The 19,105-nt window shown below is 41.6% G+C and overlaps 1 protein-coding gene across 9 annotated transcripts in view; it reads left to right on the top strand.

Annotated features, from left to right (window-relative positions):
• Window positions 1-19,105, top strand: part of EPS8 (EGFR pathway substrate 8, signaling adaptor) — a 219,117-nt gene that overhangs the window by 15,589 nt on the left and 184,423 nt on the right. Inside the window, exon 1 of one of the 9 annotated variants that reach the window (XM_073319184.1) lies at window positions 1,004-1,026. The exons of the other annotated variants lie outside the window; for them this stretch is intronic. The gene's annotated coding sequence lies outside the window, so the exon portion shown is untranslated. Of the gene's footprint in view, window positions 1-1,003; window positions 1,027-19,105 lie in introns of those variants that run through there. 9 annotated transcript variants of the gene reach the window in all.

Below are 19,105 nucleotides of genomic sequence, written 5' to 3' on the forward strand. Positions count from 1 at the left end.
AGCACGGCCTTTGAAGCATGTTAACCTATGTTAAGTGGTGAGATTTAGGCTTCTGTGGTTCAGTAAGTTGTTCTTTTACTGTGAGGAACTAGTGACCTTTCCCTTACATTAGGGTTAATAAAAATAAATACAGTAGTAGCTTTTTGAGAGTTATTTAAGAATGGTGGTTCTTTTCCCTAGCATGTAGTCGCTCAGCAGCTTGATAGGAATATTAGTGTTCTTGCTGTATTTCTATGTTATGCTCTATGACAACAACTAACTTTTTTGAAGCGCAGAAAATCTGCCAAAGGGTCCCTCATATCAAAGTATAATATGAAATGCAGTTTTTTAATAAGAGCCCCATATTCATTCATTGCATATATTAAGGGCCTAATTTTAAAGTAGTGTGTGTGGTGGAACCTGGATAATCCCTCATTTGCACAAAATATTGGATCTCTCCCTATCTTTCAAAGAATTAATAGAGTGTTGTAGCAAGGTCTTACATTACTAGAAGGTAATTATTTTTACAGGAGATACTACAGTATGTTTGCTGGTACATTATGAGGTATAATCATAAATGAAATGGCCAGCGTCAAAATGAATAAGCAAAATAAGGCCATTTTTATTGTTCATTTAGTCAGTAATTCGCAAAATTAAGTAATTTGCAGCGGGCCTCTCAGTCGTTCATATGAATTAGCGAGGGTCTGCTGAGCTGGACTGTATGCATCTATCTGGCAAGCAAAGGAATGGTGAATCTGAGGAGAAACTGCTGCCTCTGACGTGACAGTTCTTTCCTGTACTGTCTCTTTAGGCTTTGCATTTGGGAGTGTAACAAAAGGATAATGTATGTACTGAGTCCCTTAATGAATGCAGATCCCTGTCTGAGCTGTGGCCATGTGATCAGCCCGTCAGCAGGCAGAAAGGTGTTTTCCAGTGCTTGTGTGACAGGCTGTCTCTCGTAGCCTTGTATTGACATGCTCTAAAACTGCACTCTGTTTTGTCATGGCAGGTCTGTAAACCATATTCCCTTCCTCCTCTTACACACCGGTAAGTCTTGTACATTTAATAGGCTTTGAATTAAGTGTTTAAAGTTTGGAGACTGCAGGAAGAATAGGGAAATTCAGACTCCAGGCTGTGCTTTTTTCCCCTTTAACTGTGCACCTGTTTAGTGCAGAGCATAAGGTGTATAACTTCTTGTGCAGCAGATAGGCACAGTGGGACAAAAAAAAAGATAAGGCTAGAATAACTCAAACTTGCAATTCTCTTTTGGTTTCTTATTTAATATTTGTATTGTGATAACACCTCTATTGTACTAGGGAATGAACGCGCAAGTTAAACAGAACTTCATTATTTAAATACAGTGTTTATTTTTAAAACCGTTAAAGAGCTTTCATAGATTGTAAGGCCAGAATGACCTCCTGCATAAAACAGGGTGTGGGCTTTTTTTTTTTTTCCCATTTACACCTGCAATGAGCCCAATCATTTGTGTTTGACTAGCATATCTTCCTGAAAGGCATCCATCTTGATTTGATGATATCAGGAGATGGTTCCACTGGTTAATCACACTCATTGTTAAAAAAATCGTGCCTTAAAGTTTCAATTTGTCTGCAAGTTTCAACAGTCAAACACCCAAACAGGTTACTGATACGCTTATATAGATATGTCAGATTTGGCTGGGTACGTGTCAGTTGCTCGTTGGGACAATATTATTTAAATAGGAATAAGGTAAATTTTGTGCCCATGTTGAAAAATATAAAGCAAGATAAGTGTGGTTCAGATGATGTCTCTTCCTCTCCTCCTCCTCTTCACTTCTCTCCCTGTCTCCTGTAATGGAGAATGGACTGCGTTTATCCCATCTGCGTCTTTTTCACTGTTTTGGTGTTCCTGGCACACTAGGTTAGACTTTTAGTAAAAGCAATGCTGATGTCTAGGTGATTCAGGGGTTTGAGTATTGTGAAAAGAAGTAGGCCCACTGAGAGGCAGTGTTACCTGCTACTGCTATTTTGTTCATTAGCATAGAAAATGTTCTCTGTGGTGCGTCCAGACATACAGACTTTACTCTAAACGGCAGGCTATAAAAGCAGGTGAGAGTAGAGGGATTGGGAGTTATGGATCCTGGGTTCTCTTCTATCTCTGCCCCTGACTCACTGTTTGAATTTGGACAGATCACTTACCCATTCTTAGTCTACCCCTTTGGATGTGTCTGTGCTTTACTATCTCACCGGGATGTTCCGAGGCTGAAGTAAAGTGCTTTGAGGCCGTTCGTTAGGGGAAAAAAGGCTAAGTGCAAACTAGTGCTGGTTCAGATCACTCCTACCATGCAGAGACCTATGAAAAGGGCTGGAGAGGCAGGGACTCCAGGAGAGAATCATTTAGGGTCCTAAGTAGTTTGGAGGCCTCCCAACCTCACAGACTCTGGGGGCTGTGGGAAGGGGCAGAGGCATAGAGGCATCATATGTTTCATCAGATAGCTACCCTGCTGGCTTTAGCAGGAGCTTTTTTGCACTTGGTTGGTTGTCCCCTGTAGTGTCTCAGTAGCAGCCACAAATAAGACTTGGGGAACTGATACTGTTTCCAACAGTATAGCAGCTTGGATGTCCATAGGTGGTGTATGGATATGCCACAGAGTGCCCATCCCTTGCTTTGCCTCAAAATCCCAGGGACGACATGTCCCTCCACCAAAGCTTTGTGAGGGAATTCTTTTGGGATATAAGGGAGAGGACATAGTGCTGATACAAGTGGCATTCTCTCCCCTGCCTGGATGCGCACACCTTCCTCATAGGCAGGGAGATCTGCCCATGGAGGGGTCCATCCGACATTTCCTATGCTGAGAGAAAGCTCTAGGGCAGTGTTTGTTCCTATCATTCTGTATAGAATAATACAGGCCAATGGCTTTTCCTTCCCAGGATGCAAATGACCTTACAAATGTTGTGTGTTTGAAGCTTAGTGTGTCTTTGTGGTAAAGAAGCTTTTTTTATATGCTTTGGGATGGTGGTTTGTGCTTGCTGATGTGAGAGCATGTTTAACTAGCATTCTCAGTCCATCTCTGCTGTTTGACATTTTTTTTCCCCCTGCTGCTCCTGGAAACTCCCTGGATCGCTGCTCCAGGAAAAAAAATAAAGAGCTTTTTGCCTTCATAGTTTTTTCTCTTTCTTCTTTTTCAGGCAAATAATTCAATACATTCAGTATGAATCAGTTTTGCAAGTTTCCTGCAGTTATATTTTTTGGGTCTCTCCTGGTGTTAGTGTCCTCACTGGGAAAACAACGCTAGTGATATACACGTTTCCTGTGCAGTTAATGTGTTCTTAACAATGGTGCAGTTAATGTGATGTGCAGTCCAGATTATGTAGCTTCTAGTGTAGCTAAATTCATATTAGAATGTTTGCCTCTTAGAAGGGAGTTCAGAGATTCCCCCTATCCCCCATGTAGCTAAGCAGAAATATTGCTTACTGAAAGAATATGGTTACTGGTATCCTGTCTTTGAGAGCCTGACTCTGACCATATGTGATTGGACATAATCTTCTGTCGTGTTGGAAATGACCAGTATAACACAGTGGCAAAGCGTGGTGTTGAAGTAAATTTTGTTATTTAAAGGGCCACTGTTAGGATTAGATACTGCAAACACTCATGTGCTTAACTTTATTCACGTTGTTCAATTGAAGTCAATGGGACTAATGTGCTTAGAGATAAGCACATGCAGCGAGATCTGTGGGATTGGGGCCTAAAATTTTATGTCCACAACAACAACAAAAACAAATAACCCCCAACCTTGTTTTATTTATTAATAGAACCTTAGATTATATTAAGATTAAAGTAACTTTAAAAAACATATTTTTCACCATTTATGCTATTCCCCCCCCCCCCCATTCTTGCTTTAGTTAAGAATGGCTTTTGATGGTGTGGACATGAGAAACAGACCAATATCTGCGGTGTTTGAGTTGCAAACACCATGGAGCCATGTTTGGAGTCAACCAGCCAACCTGTTTTTCTTTAAATAAAACAAAGAAAGCATGAAAACATTTCTTCTAAGGTTACATTTTTGTAAAATCTTCTGGGGCTTAAACTACCTACCAGCAGTCTCCTTCTCTTGCACTTAATATTCATCATCTGTGGTTTCTGACAATGAGACAGAGTAATTCTTACATGACTAGGGAGTATAAAGTACTAAGAATTCTTAAAATGCTTCCCATCTTCTTTAGATGATGTATGAAAGAGAAACTGAAAATGCCCTCACATTTCAGTTCAGATGGGTTGCTACTGATTTTACTGCATTCAACTCCACAGAAACCAGGGGAGGAATAGAAATTTAGATGATACTAGTGCTTATAGACAAGTAACACACACTATAAAGTTATTGTATGTTGCTGAATTAAATTTGGGGATTAGCCTCTTTGTGATTTCTAGGTTGTCCACTTTATAGACAGCTGAGATCTGAATGTATCACTTTACATCCTTGTATAAAAACATGCAAGGTTGGATACTTAGAATTCCAAAAGCTAATGAAAGAAACTCAATAGGTCATGCTTGGTGTTACTGTTAAAATGTTGTCTTAAAATAGGATTAAACACTTGTCACTGGTACAGGTATTATTGAGCTAAACATCAGTCCCATTGAAGTCAATTTCAAAACTCCAGTTGACCTGAAAGGGACTAGGAATTGGCCCTCATGTTTTCAGTAATAGGATCGAAGAGGAGGTGTTCGTGGCTGGATTAGTTCAGTTGTAACTGATGTAAGATTAAAAAATGGGAAATGTTGTGGGTGAAGGGACACACAGGCTAGAACAGACTTGTGGGAACATAGCAGAATCCATCCGTATATGTATGTCCTGCCCCCTTGATTTTGGCAGCTAGTGTGTTTTTCTTTCTGTTTGTTCGTTTCTAGCCCTGATCCTTGTGAAGATAGTTATTACCCTTGAGAATGCAATCTAACATTGAAAGTTAATCACTAATTCCCTTCCACCCTCCCTTCCCCAGAACACACATGCTAACATGAAGTCTTTAAACCACGATTTGAGGACTTCAGTAGCTCAGACATAGGTGAGTTTTTTGGCAGGAGTAGGTGGGTGAGACTCTGTGGCCTGCGTTGTGCAGGAGGTCAGACTAGATGATCATAATGGTCTCTTCTGACCTTAGTATCCATGAATCTATTTTGTTTTTCATGGTCTCCACTCCAGGGAACCTATTAGTGTTAGTATTTAACATTTATGTTATGGTAGTGCCTGGAGGTCTCACTTATGTTGAGGTCTGATGGTCTTTGGGACCCAGGCTTGTGGACTTGATGTTTCCAACCCTGTGCTTGTGTAAACCTGGGTTTACATTGCTGGACCTGAGTCTTTCAGCTATGCTAATGCATTCACAGACCTTCTGGCTTGGGTCTGCTGCTTGAGCTGCATCCACAGAGCAAAATGACAAGGCTTGGACCCAGGACTTGGGCTCAGACTCACCCGCTAGCAGGGTCATAGGAACCTGCGTGTTCACTGATCTGAGTCAGACTGATCTGTGTGTGGATGGAAGAGGGGTCTTGCGGTCAGACCTGAGTAAGATGTGCAGTGTAGATATACAGCATGAGACCAAAGTCCTGGAGCTAAGTGGAGTAGTTGGGTTTTTTTTTCTAGCCAGTTGATTTATGTATTTTCTGTTGAATAAACTAACAGCAGTTTTGAGAAAGGCGGGCTTGGATGTCAGTCTCCTTTATCCACATCACCATGCTTCCGCATGACTAGAAGCTGCCATTACTAATTTAAACTTATCCGTACTAGAAATGGATATGGCTTTTCATTTAAAGTGCCCAGATTCAACTTGTGGTCCCAAGTGTAATGAAATTGGTGAGTGTAATCTCTAACTGTCCAAATGATCAAGGCTAAGCCTTGAGAGATGTGCTGTGCTGCAGTTCTCAAATTCAGGGCACACCTCACATGGGATTGGCCTCTTAAAGATCATTATCTTAATGATGAATGGAGTGTTCAACCACGAAGTGTAAACAGCTTTAAAGCCTTTTAAAATTGTTTTTAAAGGGAAAAGTCAATGTCTTATCAATTTAGCCTTTTTCATGTGCCCAGAAATGGGTTATCTCTACAAAGATTAGCTAGACTCAGGTGGGTGACAGCATGTTTTGACTGTTCCTGTTCTGTTGTCACCTTGATTCTGTGGAACATTCCATGCCACTATGAAATCACATTAAGCGTAACCATTTTTGCTATATACGCGTCCCCCACCCTTTGGCTCATAACTTGGCTGAAAACATTTTATTTGCCCTAATCATTTGGCATACAGTATAAAATCTCAGTTAAACTAAAAATCAGCTTTTTAAGATATGCATTTTAAAATGAAGGCAAATTCCTGATGGGGTTTTGTTGGTGGTTTAGTTTTTGCTACTATACTTTAAAAAAACAGTTATAGCCTCATTATTCAGTTTTAGCAATTAAGCAGTATATATTTTCTCCATTAATTTCCATTTTTCATTTGAGCACAGATAGTGTACATTGTTCTCATCAACATCTAAAGCAGACACAGTCCATGAGTAATTTACAGTCTAACTAGACAATATTTGGGAGGTCGTAAAATGGGCGAGATTCAAAGGGTACTCAGTGACTTGCTTAGAAGTTATTTAAATTTGTTTTAAAAGGGCTGGTGGCATTATTTACCTGTCTGGATTTCAGGAAGGACAGATTTTAATTGAGTGAATGGACAAAAGGAATAGGCAGCTCCAGATGGAGGGTATGTTACGGAAGGAATTCAGCCAAAATTTTCAAGAGTGACTAGTGATTTTCAGTGCCAGTTTCGAGATAGCTAACATGAGACACTTCAAAGGAGTCTGATTTTTCAGAGGGTGTGTGTTCAGCTCTCTGAAGTATCTTGATGTTTGGGACACAAATTGGAGGCACCCAAAATTCATCCTTTATGAAAAGGAGTACTTGTGGCACCTTAGAGACTAACCAATTTATTTGAGCATAAGCTTTCGTGAGCTACAGCTCACTTCATCGGATGCATAAAGTGGAAAATAGTGAGGATATTTTTATACACACAGACCATGAAAAAATGGGTGTTTATCACTACAAAAGGTTTTCTCTCCCTCCACCCCACTCTCCTGCTGGTACTAGCTTATCTAAAGTGATCACTCTCCTTACAATGTGTATGATGATCAAGGTGGGCCATTTCCAGGGGAAATAGGTTACTTTTTATAATGACTCAATCACTTTTTTTCATGGTCTGTCTGTATAAAACATCCTCACTGTTTTCCACTTTATGCATCCGATGAAGTGAGCTGTAGCTCACGAAAGCTTATGCTCAAATAAATTGGTTAGTCTCTAAGGTGCCACAAGTCCTCCTTTTCTTTTTGCGAATACAGACTAACATGGCTGTTACTCTGAAACCATTCTTTAAAACGTAGACCTTTAGTTGTAAGCTCTTCAGGGCCAGAACCATGTGTTCCAGTGCATTTGTGCAGCACCTAGCACATTGGAGCTCCGATCCCAATTAGGACCCGTGGGCACCACTGTAACATAAATCATAGAATCATAGAATATCAGGGTTGGAAGGGACCTCAGGAGGTCATCTAGTCCAACCCCCTGCTCAAAGCAGGACCAATCCCCAATTAAATCATCCCAGCCAGGGCTTTGTCAAGCCTGACCTTAAAAACTTCTAAGGAAGGAGATTCTACCACCTCCCTAGGTAACGCATTCCAGTGTTTCACCACCCTATAGTGAAAAAGTTTTTCCTAATATCCAACCTAAACCTCCCCCACTGCAACTTGAGACCATTACTCCTTGTTCTGTCCTCTTCTACCACTGAGAATAGTCTAGAACCATCCTCTCTGGAACCACCTCTCAGGTAGCTGAAAGCAGCTAGCAAATCCCCTCTCCTTCTTCTCTTCTGCAGACTAAACAATCCCAGTTCCCTCAGTCCCTCCTCATAAGTCATGTGTTCCAGTCCCCTAATCATTTTTGTTGCCCTTCGCTGGACTCTCTCCAATTTTTCCACATCCTTCTTGTAGTGTGGGGCCCAAAACTGGACACAGTACTCCAGATGAGGCCTCACCAATGTAGAATAGAGGGGGACGATCACGTCCCTCGATCTGCTGGCAATGCCCCTACTTATACATCCCAAAATGCCATTGGCCTTCTTGGCAACAAGGGCACGCTGCCGACTCCTATCCAGCTTCTCGTCCACTGTCACTGTTGAATCTCATCAGATTTCTTTTGGCCCAATCCTCCAATTTGTCTAGGTCCCTCTGTATCCTATCCCTGCCCTCCAGCGTATCTACCACTCCTCCCAGTTGAGTATCATCCGCAAATTTGCTGAGAGTGCAATCCACACCATCCTCCAGATCATTAATGAAGATATTGAACAAAACCGGCCCCAGGACCGACCCTTGGGGCACTCCACTTGACACCGGCTGCCAACTAGACATGGAGCCATTGAGCCCGACAATCTAGCCAACTTTCTACCCACCTTATAGTGCATTCATCCAGCCCATACTTCTTTAATTTGCTGACAAGAATACTGTGGGAGACCGTGTCAAAAGCTTTGCTAAAGTCAAGAAACAATACATCCACTGCTTTCCCTTCATCCACAGAACCAGTAATCTCATCATAGAAGGCGATTAGATTAGTCAGGCATGACCTTCCCTTGGTGAATCTATGCTGACTGTTCCTGATCACTTTCCTCTCATGTAAGTGCTTCAGGATTGATTCTTTGAGGACCTGCTCCATGATTTTTCCGGGGACTGAGGTGAGGCAGGCTGACTGGCCTGTAGTTCCCAGGATCCTCCTTCTTCCCTTTTTTAAAGATGGGCACTACATTAGCCTTTTTCCAGTCGTCCGGGACTTCCCCCAATCGCCATGAGTTTTCAAAGATAATGGCCAATGGCTCTGCAATCACAGCCGCCAATTCCTTTAGCACTCTCGGATGCAACTCGTCCAGCCCCATGGACTTGTGCACGTCCAGCTTTTCTAAATAGTCCCTAACCACCTCTTTCTCCACAGAGGGCTGGCCATCTATTCCCCATGTTGTGATGCCCAGCACAGCAGTCTGGGAGCTGACCTTGTTAGTGAAGACAGAGGCAAAAAAAAAGCATTGAGTACATTAGCTTTTTCCACATCCTCCGTCACTAGGTTGCCTCCCTCATTCATTAAGGGGCCCACACTTTCCTTGGCTTTCTTCTTGTTGCCAACATACCTGAAGAAATCTTTCTTGTTACTCTTGACATTTCTCACTAGCTGCAGCTCCAGGTGCGATTTGGCACTCCTGATTTCATTCCTACATGCCCGAGCAATATTTTTATACTCTTCCCTGGTCATATGTCCAACCTTCCACTTGTTGTAAGCTTCTTTTTTATGTTTAAGATCCGCTAGGATTTCACCGTTAAGCCAAGCTGGTCGCCTGCCATATTTACTATTCTTTCCACACATCGGGATGGTTTGTCCCTGTAACCTCAACAGGGATTCCTTGAAATACAAATAATACTGTGAATGGAAAAGGGTGGTAAGCTGAGAATGAGAGAAAGAAATGGAGATATTTTTGCTTCATAGAGTTGACTGTCTAGTTGAAATTTTATATTTGCCATGAAAGGAGTTACCATCTGGAAGGCTGCAATATACAAAAGCATGTCTGGTGTTTGGCAGTTAGTTATACTTCCACTTTTTTATATTTATCTAAATGCATTCCTTGAGCCACGATATTTTGTTTTTTTATTTTTTTTGCTAAAATACATAAATGCAAACCCTGAGCACCTTCTTCAATGTGAGTGTGAACATTTTTGATTGGTCTGTAATGGTCAAGGCAGTGAGAGTAGTGAGTTGAACTGAATTGTAAATATGTTTAAGGCTGTGAAACTGATCTGATAAAAGATATAATACTCAAAGCTGTTGATGACACTTCATTTCCTAAATTAGCACATGGTCTTGTTGCCTATAGTTGGAGAGCATATACACTGAAATTCCTCTGTCTCGTCGATTTGTTATTATTTGAGTTATGATCTGATACTTGTTAGGCCTTTTGAACACTGAGATCAAACCACAGCAATAATGTAATGGTCTGGTTTGAAATGATGATGGCTAGGAAAGAATCCGATAGTGACCTACACTTTTTATCTGTAAAAGAGATAGTAATTGCTAGGTCAAGCTTGAGGTTATTAATGGATCATTGTGGGAACTGCACTGTCTCCTTGCAATACATTTACTCCTTTTGATAATGAATTTAAGAGCTGCTACCATCTGTTTAACTGTGTACCTTTTTAAAGTAAAATTATAATCCTGCTAACCTCTGATCCACCCGATTCAGAAGCTGTCTGTTCCTGTCTTGACAGATAGAAAAAGAGTACTTGTGGTACCTTAGAGACTAACCAATTTATTTGAGCATAAGCTTTCGTGAGCTACAGCTCACTTCATCGAGCTTATGCTCAAATAAATTGGTTAGTTTCTAAGGTGCCACAAGTACTCCTTTTCTTTTTGCGAATACAGGCTAACACAGCTGCTACTCTGAAACCTGTCTTGACAGATGGATGTTCCGGGAGGAATAGGGAATTTTAGAGGGTCTTAAAATTAACCAGATTTTTCCTTTTCCAGGAAGACTTTTTGTTGTTGTTGTTGTTTATTATTATTATTATTATTACCACCTCTCTTGTGTTTATATAGCTCCTTTCATCCCAATCAGTACCAAAACTCTTTACAAACATACACACACAAATCAGTTTCCTCCGTCAGTGGAATGAATTGGCTCTGAACAGATCACAGAAGGCTTACGCATCAGTTTTGAATGGGAAGTGAAGGAAAATGCTGCATCAACTAGAAAATGAATGAGGATTTTTTAAAAGTCTGAATGTAAATGTCCTAGGTGAAGTTTGGTTGGGGCACCTGTACTTCCCTCCCCGACCCCAAATCTTGATTATAGCAAGTGGTCAGGGGTTCACTAAATAATTTCCAAAAGATAGCACCTTCTGTAGCCCAGTGCATTTCACCTTCACAGTACAGTGGCTCAGACCCAAACAGAAAAGGGTCACCGATTAAAACACCAATGCTGATTTTCATACAGTATCCCGGGCTTTCCTTGGAGGTCTCTTGTCCCATATTGACCAGATCTGATCTTGCTTTAGCTGGAGGTCTGCTAAGATCACAACCCACGGTTTCATTGCTGCAGGTAATTAAGCTACATAGGCGTTGAGAGTAAATTAAATGTGATGTGATTGGTGGTTGAGGGGAAAAAATGTTAAACAGGGCTCTGGTTCTGTCTAACAGAGAAACACAGCATCACAGGCTTGGTTTACCCTTCCAGTGGAAAGTCCCTTGTTCTCCATGATGGCAGAGGAGACAGCTTGCCCAGTTGACTGAGAGCCTTGCTTTTTTTTAATGCTTCTCTGTGCCAAGTCCTTTCCTGACACACAGAAAAAGAGGGGCCCATAAGTAGGAAGAGCTTCCCTGCTTCACCCAGATTTAATAGCTTTATCCCCAGTACCTGAAAAATAAAGCCGAGGTGAGCAATGTCATGTTGGTGCCACTTCTGTACCTCTTACTCTCACAGTTAAAGCGACATAGTGCTCAGGAGCCCTGAGAGGGAAGTTGTACTGTCAGTCATCATAACATTTTCCACTTGGGACTTGCCTTAGGCAGGCATATTGCATCTAGCTTTCCAGTTCCTTTAAAGCATGGGGAGCACTCTTCAAATTGCATTAAAACTGTAAAATATTTTAAATACTAACTATGAGAGATGCCCAGTTAGGTGTATTGAAACAATAATTTACTCCACCCCTTGTCCCCCGATATACAACCCTTCCCTCCACATTCTGGTTGAATCAGGGAGTGGAGTCACAGCTTTGACATCTGACTAACTCCTCAAAGCAGTATCAAGTACCAGGCTGTGACTTTGCCCCTGGAAAGAGGCCAGTTTCTTCTCTCCTCCTCCAGGGAAGTAGCGGTGGGAGAGAGTTAACTCTTAAAGTCTGACCACTTGGGAAGGGAGTTTATCCTTAGCAAGTCGCAGCTGCATCTGAAGAGCTGTTTGGGAATGGGGGAATTTCTTTCCTCACTTGTGAGTGGATCCTGGATTGCTGCCAGGTTTTGCCACCCTATTCTGCTGACGCTGCCTTTGAGCAGTAAGGTCTTGCTCGGCTCTTCCTTTCCTTAGTGGAGAATCATGTAGCTCCCCAACTCCTTCTTTTTTCTTCCCACACCAGATGCACATGTAGGAGAGGAGGAGGTCAGAACCACATGCTGTAGCTTTCAGCGAGTAAATAGCTGAGTGGGCTCTAAAGAACTACAGCTAGGAGGATATGTTTAGCTGCTGTTGGAGGGGAAGGCACTTCCTTCTCTACTGTGTCTCTCAACTTACTACTCAAAACAGCTAACTGCAGATTCTCTGTCTCCCTTCTGCTGTTCCATGACATTTTGTGCCATCACTTTGGTCCCTAAGTACCTGCCAGGTGGCATCACCTCTGTCCCTAAGTACCTGAAGGCTAAAGGTCCCTTCCCAGCTTGCTCTCTGGAGATTAGACCTTGTCTGTCTGTGGTCAGAACCCCAGGCTCCTGCCTCATTTTACTCTGAGCTGCAACTGATAAAACAGTTCTTTAATGTTCATTCTTTTGTTCTGTCATGTTCCACACAAATAATTGAATAGAAACAGAAGGGGTGAACCAGATACTTTAAGGGAAAAAAAGGGGGGGGGAGAAGAAATCTTATTAAAGGGAGTAAGTTGTTATAACCCAAATGTATTAATCCTCCTATTGCATCTGATTGATGAAAGTAATTCCCTCCTTCCATTTTGCATTTATTATGTAGCTGTGATCTAAAAGCGGCTAGTGTCTTTCATGCACAAGATCATGACAACTACTGTCTCCCTTTGTTATGTTTTAGGTGTTTAAGGTGTTGCTAGTTTTATTTCAGATGATAATTCAACATTAATATTCTGGTAACACCTGGGGGCTAACTAGTTTGGGACCCCACAACACCATACAGAATAAATGACCATTCCTGTCCTATTTCATGGAAAATGGGTTCAGTTTATCACTGAGCTTCCAGCTGCATTGAATTATTGACTTTTACAATTTAACTAAAGGGTTAAACACCATCTGCAAACTGTTGTGTGTGACCTGTTTCTGTCTACATGGCAGAGTATATATTTGGGAGAGGGGGATAGAGTTTTAGTCCCTGGTCTCCTAATTGCAGATTGGATTATTTTCGATGCTCTTTCTGGCAAGATTTGCATGGACCAAACAGTTCCTCCTCATTGAGATGTCTTTCTTACTGCGGTCAGTGCCTGACAGCTTGCCATGTTACAATTCTGCCTAGGATCCTATTATTGTTAATGTAGCTCAGGTGTATTAAGCCACCTGTAAATATATTTAGTTGTTGATTTCAGTTCTAACTGGCATCTTTGTCCACGGTAGCATCAGTCCTATTTGCAACATTGACTGAAGCCGGTAGAACGTACGTGCACTGGCGCCTCGTTGTGGAAGAAGAATATATGTCCACCCAACGAGCAGGGTCAACCTTCAGCGGGAACATAACAGGCGAGGGTGGGCGGCCTGCAGTTCGGCATCCCCATGATTTTACACTAAGCTGGTAAATAATAGGCTAACTTGATCTCCCATTGTGCTTGGTTGAGGGAAGAAAATTACTTTGCCAGAAGCTGGGAATGAGCAACAGGGGATGGATCACTCGATGATTACCTGTTCTTTCCCTCTTGGGCAACTGGCATTGGCCGCTGTTGGAAGACAGGATACTTGGCTAGATGGACCTTTGGTCTGAACCAGTAGGGCCGTTCTTATTCACTGGGGCTCCAACCCTCTGGTAGCTTGTGGGGAGACTTTCAAGGGCATAGAGGAGAGCCAGATGACTGACTCCCATTGGCTGGCAACTCCCTTTTATGTCTTTCAAAATCTCCCCCGTGGGACCTTGAAAATCTTAAGGTCAGTCCTGCCAATCGTTTTGAACTTGCTCAAGGCTGAGGATCCAGAGGAATTTATAATGGTGACTAGAGCCTTTTTATTCTGAGCCATGTTTGTGAACTATTGTACCAGCTTGGAAACCTCTGGTAATCCATTCCCTCTGTCTCAGTTCATGAAGTGGGAGACAGGTAATTTCAAACACTGTATGAATGTAATTGTGACATAATGCTCTTAGCAGGAAGGAAGTATGTTGTGTTGTCCACGTTCTCACTAAATATTGCTGTCTTTGACAGAAGGCTGTGCGTGGGGTAATGTTCAACATGGTTATAATTAGAAATGTTCTGTTGATGCTATGCTGTTCAGTCCTGACTTGAATGCAAATAACCATACAGGTAGATAAATTATGGTGTACATCCCCAGGATATTGATTGAGTCATCAAGAAAGGCAGTAGATCTTTTCTTTTCCTCATGCAAATTTAGATGAAAAGTTATTTTATCTTGTGCTACAATGTTTTGCTTGATTCATATACTTGAGGAGATCTACCACATGAGGAGAGCTGAGTCTACGTAACAGCTTAAAAAACCTCCCCCAACCTTGAATTAGACTTCATATGAAAACTTCAGTTGCTTTTTATCTTACAAAATAATAGTGCTTGTCTTTTTTGCATTTTATTGTCTGACTAGAAGAAAGCAGTGTGAAATGGGGGTTTTGAAATAAACATTGTAATGTGCTGCCACGTGTATGTGTTTGCGCGTGCACCACAACCCTCTGCTGGATAAACTTGGAATTGCTAAATTGTGTCATAAGCCATCTTCTGCTAACAACAAATGGAGATTTTCCCTTTAGCTTGAGTGGTTTGGAAAAGAAAGAGCCAAGTTCTGTCTCTGCTGTTGTAATGATGTTCGGAGTGGAAACAGTGCAGTGACAAATACGTCCTGGCTGTCCATGGATTTGTTACAATGTAAAGGTTTAGATTCAGGTTTTCTTTTGGGAACTGTTTTGTAGCCTAAGCCCTGACATAGGCTAAAACACCATTTCCTTATATGCTTCTGGAACTGTATTTGCTCTACAAGCTTGCCAAGATAAATCTCCATTATAACATAGAATCATAGAATATCAGGGTTGGAAGGGACCTCAGGAGGTCATCTAGTCCAACCCCCTGCTCAAAGCAGGACCAATTCCCAATTAAATCATCCCAACCAGGGCTTTGTCAAGCCTGACCTTAAAAACTTCTAAGGAAGGAGATTCTACCACCTCCCTAGGTAACGCATTCCAGTGTTTCACCACCCTATAGTGAAAAAGTTTTTCCTAATATCCAACCTAAACCTCCCCCACTGCAATTTGAGACCATTACTCCTTGTCCTGTCATCTTCTACCACTGAGAATAGTCTAGAACCATCCTCTTTGGAACCACCTCTCAGGTAGTTGAAAGCAGCTATCAAATCCGCCCCCTCATTCTTCTCTTCTGCAGACTAAACATCCCCAGTTCCCTCAGTCCCTCCTCATAATTCATGTGTTCCAGACCCCAATCATTTTTGTTGCCCTTCGCTGGACTCTCTCCAATTTTTCCACATCCTTCTTGTAGTGTGGGGCCCAAAACTGGACACAGTACTCCAGATGAGGCCTCACCAATGTCGAATAGAGGGGGACGATCACATCCCTCGGTCTGCTGGCAATGCCCCTACTTATACATCCCAAAATGCCATTGGCCTTCTTGGCAACAAGGGCACACTGTTGACTCCTATCCAGCTTCTCGTCGACTGTCACCCCTAGGTCCTTTTCTGCAGAACTGCTGCCTAGCCATTCGGTCCCTAGTCTGTAGCGGTGCATTGGATTCTTCCGTACTAAGTGCAGGACCCTGCACTTGTCTTTGTTGAACCTCATCAGATTTCTTTTGGCCCAATCCTCCAATTTGTCTAGGTCCCTCTGTATCCTATCCCTACCTGCCACCATATCTACCACTCCTCCTAGTTTAGTATCATCCGCAAATTTGCTGAGAGTGCAATCCACACCATCCTCCAGATCATTAATGAAGATATTGAACAAAACCGGCCCCAGGACCGACCCTTGGGGCACTCCACTTGATACCGGCTGCCATCTAGAAATGGAGCCGTTGATCACTACCTGTTGAGCCCGACAATCTAGCCAACTTTCTATCCACCTTTATAGTGCATTCATCCAGCCCATACTTCAACTTGCTGACAAGAATACTGTGGGAGACTGTGTCAAAAGCTTTGCTAAAGTCAAGAAACAATACTTCCACTGCTTTCCCTTCATCCACAGAACCAGTAATCTCATCATAGAAGGCGATTAGATTAGTCAGGCATGACCTTCCTTTGGTGAATCCATGCTGACTGTTCCTGATCACTTTCCTCTCGTGTAAGTGCTTCAGGATTGATTCTTTGAGGACCTGCTCCATGATTTTTCCGGGGACTGAGGTGAGGCTGACTGGCCTGTAGTTCCCAGGTTCCTCCTCCTTCCCTTTTTTAAAGATGGGCACTACATTAGCCTGTTTCCAGTTGTCCGGGACTTCCCCCAATCGCCACGAGTTTTCAAAGATAATGGCCAATGGCTCTGCAATCACAGCCACCAACTCCTTTAGCACTCTCGGATGCCACGCATCCGGCCCCATGGACTTGTGCACGTCCAGCTTTTCTAAATAGTCCCTAACCACTTCTTTCTCCACAGAAGGCTGGTCACCTACTCCCCATGCTGTGTTGCCCAGTGCAGCAGTCTGGGAGCTGACCTTGTTCGTGGAAAACGGGGCAAAAAAAGCATTGAGTACATTACATTGAGTACTGGGTTACAACCATGATTCATTGTGGCGTTTAGACATGATTTTGTTTGTAGTATAGATGGGGCCATAGCGTCTATCAGCAGTATGAGGTTGTGATGCAAACAAAATGGAAGGTATTTTTTTTAAATGTGTAATACAAAATACAGTATCTATTCAGAGAAACATTACAAAGGCCTGTGTTTTTAATGGCAAGAACTGTTACATCTCCCTCAATACAGTACATCTGTGCAAGGTATTTTTACTAACAGGATAACTGGTGATTAAATACAGTGTGCTCATTTTCCCATGTCGGGGAAGAGGAGAGTTTGCAGACAAAATAGTAGAAAAATGAAATTGGTGGTGCTTTTTCTAGTCTTCTGTACTTGATTTTTGCATTCAGGTGACTTTTTTGAAACTAGATCTCATTTAAAGTTTATAGCATTTTCATTTAATTCCATAACATTTTGGTGCAAAGTTCCACCATTATTCTATAACTGGTGGAAGAACCAGCAGTGGAACACGAATGGGAGAGAAATCACAGGCCTTGGTATGAGAACACAGCTATCCAGTGTTTTTTGTCCCCCATTTTCAGTAGCATTTCCACCATTGCTAAAAATGGTGAAGCCGCACCACTGGTTGTGCAAACATGAGATTCCCGTCCCCACCCCCCATCTCACCCCCAAATGCTTGTGTAGAATGGCCCTAGTGAGTCAACCACTTAAATTCTAATTTATGTAAATATATTTTCTTCAAGACCAATTTCTCTGCATGGAGAGAATTTATGCTGCTGCTGTTTGCTTTGCTGACCATAGGGAATGTTTTAAGGCTACCACTTATACTAGGTGAGCCAGTGAAACTAGTGGGCCAGGTCACTACTAAGTAAATATTTGCATGATTAATTTTTCTATGAATAAATTTAGCTATTAAGGCCAAGTAGTCATGTATTTGGTCACTCTAGACAGAATGTATTTTCTGAAATAAGACCTGCGATGCAGTCTTTACGTATGTCTTCAACTGACTACTGTGCTTGAAGAGGGACTATGTGCATGTATGGTTGCCAACCCTCCAGCATTGTCCTGGAGTCTCCAGGAATTAAAGATTAATCTTTAATTAAAGATGGTCATGAGATGAAATCTCCAGGAATTCGTCCAACCAAAGTTGGCAATCCTATGTGCATTTAAGTTTATTTCTTACAGAGACAGGGTTGGAATGTGGAAATCCTGGTTAATGTAATTTTTCTGGGATAATGGAGTAAATTGGCACGTAGCCGTGCCATCTCATGCTTGATTGAGATCCTGAGGCAATATTTAGTGTAATGGATTAAGCAATGCTTCACTTCACACAGTAATCTGTTATACAGAAAAATACGTTTATAGTTTTGAAAATAAAGAATCTTTTCATTGTGAATTTAGCTAGTATTCTATTAATTGTTTGCAGAGAAGTATAGGTAGTTCATATTTTAGTTCTTTAGCTTGTCCCAGGACTCCCATAAATAAACATTTGCTTTTTGTAAGAATATTCTCCTTAAGGAGTGCAGACTTTAGGACATGGCATTTACCATAAGAATTGAGCTACAGAAGCTTTAAAGTCCAGATTTTTAGTTTAAACATATTGGCTATCTTGGATCAATTAAGCTTATGATTAAACAAAAATTCGTCGAGTTCAAGAGCAGGAGGAACCATTAAGTGGATGTCATCTTGTGCTTTTAAATTTCTTTAAATTTGCACCTGCTATCCATTGTCCAGCTCGACTCTCTAGGCTTTCAGTAATCATTTCGGTACTTCTGTTTCTTTTTAAGTTAGAGAGTACCACCAATATTTTTCACCTCCACAATCTGAACACTCATAAGATAAGCTTTCTTACGGTGCATGAAGTATAACTCTGTTTTGATCAGATAATAATTAACATTTGCAACTCAAATATTTGATATTAGAACAAAATTACAACACCACATACTCCCATGAAGTTGTGTGTTAAAGGGGAACAGGAAGATAGGGTGACTGTTACCCATGATTTTGTAGGTATCTTAGGCTGGCTTAAAACACCCACTTATGAATACTTACACGTGTTTTCTTTTAAACCCTGCAGAATTCTTCAACTTCCTGTGGTAACCTTCAGAATTGCATGCTATATTCTATTAAAATATATACCACATAATAATCATTAAACCTTTGCCTTATCTTTTTGAAAAGATTAGTCTTTTGGCTATTTGCTCCCAAGATAAAAAATTCTTTTGGTTGCATAATAATTAGTCTGAAGTCACCTTTGACTTCATTGGATGAGTAAGCTGGAGGATATGGGTGTTCTTCGCCATTCTTAGGGGAGCGATATTGGCCTGATCCCTTGTAGAGATTATTTCGTATTAGTTCTTTGAAATACTTCATAACAAAATATGTGCACATATAGATATTCCCAAACAGCCTTTTGCGTGTAATTAGCATACCTGTACTTCATCCCCCACCCACTTTTA

The sequence above is a fragment of the Lepidochelys kempii genome, chromosome 1, assembly GCF_965140285.1.
Source record: "Lepidochelys kempii isolate rLepKem1 chromosome 1, rLepKem1.hap1, whole genome shotgun sequence".
NCBI classification, from domain to species: Eukaryota; Metazoa; Chordata; order Testudines; family Cheloniidae; genus Lepidochelys; species Lepidochelys kempii.